Consider the following 1,642-nt stretch of genomic DNA (forward strand, 5'->3'; position numbering starts at 1 on the left):
GTGTTTGTGTGTGTGTGAAAAAGAATAATTAGTTATAAGAACAAATTGGAGACTATTAAATACATATGACTCAAACCACTTCAATGCACTTTTTTAAATACCTTTTGTATACAGTAATACAAACAAAATGAGAGAACTTCGACAATCATACGACCCCTATGAGCAAGCGCTTTGGTGACTGGGAGGAAAAACTCCCTTTTAAAAGTAAAAGTGCGCACACACACGCTGACACACAAAATATATAAAGAATTCACCTATTGCCCCTGCGGAGAGTCTGTCCTTCAAGCTCACATCCTCTTCCAGAGGCCTGGGAGCTTGAAAGTAACGTATTTTTCAGACCATTAGGCGAACTGGATTATAAGATGCATTAAGCACTGAAGTTTGGTCCGTTTTCAGCGTCCTGTCATTTGACTGCATTTGTCCCTAACCCTCACTTTAACTTTTATCAAGTAGACACTTTTATCAAGTAGACAAAAGTTAGTGTTCATCCTCCAGCTTCACTGTGTTTATGTTATGCTAACATAGCTGTGTCGCTAGCAATCACTTAGCACATCATTATCTACCAGCTAGCCCAACTTCAGTAACCGTACAAAAGTTATTGCTGTTTAGTTTTCTGTCTTCATTTATGTTGGAACTGATAGCAAAGCTTTCATGAATTCTGTTTTCATGGATGCCTGGGTGTTAAACTTAATTGTTACACCTGGAAAAGCAGCAACGCTGATCATTTTATTAAGAATGAAAGCGTTCAGGCAGTTTTTAGCTCTCAGTGATGCTGCAGTCTTCGTTTGACTTTGGGACCTGAAGCGGACAGAGTTTTGGACCCAGATTACTCCGCGAGGCTCCTGACTACAGTAGCCGTAATGCTCCGACAATCCATCAAGCAGTGCGGCTTTGTAGGTTACCAATGTCGCACGAAGACATTTTTGACTGATTTTTGAGCCGTGTACAATCAGTTCAAGGTCGGTAAGCACAACCAGAATTCATACATAAGGCACACTGCCGATTTTTGAGAGAAATTAAAAGATTTTAAGTGCGCGTTAGATTGTGGAAAATACGGTAAAGTTCACTGGATGAAGCGTTTTCAGTGGGAGTAATGTTTGATCACTCATCCAAGTGACTTCTTCAGTCTAGGGTGGGTTTTTGTTTTCTGGTAGTTAGTTTTGGGATTGCTGACACAGACCGAGTTAGTCTGAGTTATATAACGTCAGATGATTTGCTCATGCTGACAAATTCTCGTCAGACAAGTAAAATGAGATCCCACAAGCTTTTACTAAATTTTGCATGCAATGAAAGAAAAATGTTTACTTGTGTTTTCATTGGGAGTAGAATTATAAGTGTGTGTGCTCACTGTTGCATTTCCTTTGAAAAAGCAGATCTCGATTACTATTGTGCAGTGGATGACTCTGAAGGTATTTGTTTTGACTTCTTTGCTTTAAATGGACACACTTGAATATGTACTGATTCTTTTCCAAGTGTAATTTCGATTTTTCTACTATTAATTTTAACTAGAGATGGCACGATACCACTTTTTTATGTCCGATACCGATACCGATATCATAAATTTGGATATCTGCCGATACCGATATGAATCCGATATAGTGTTTTTTAATCAACAAAACTGTTTTTTTTTAATATCTTGCTG

The sequence above is a fragment of the Pundamilia nyererei genome, unplaced genomic scaffold, assembly GCF_000239375.1.
Source record: "Pundamilia nyererei isolate P.nyererei 1_Seehausen unplaced genomic scaffold, PunNye1.0 scaffold00272, whole genome shotgun sequence".
NCBI lineage: Eukaryota > Metazoa > Chordata > Actinopteri > Cichliformes > Cichlidae > Pundamilia > Pundamilia nyererei.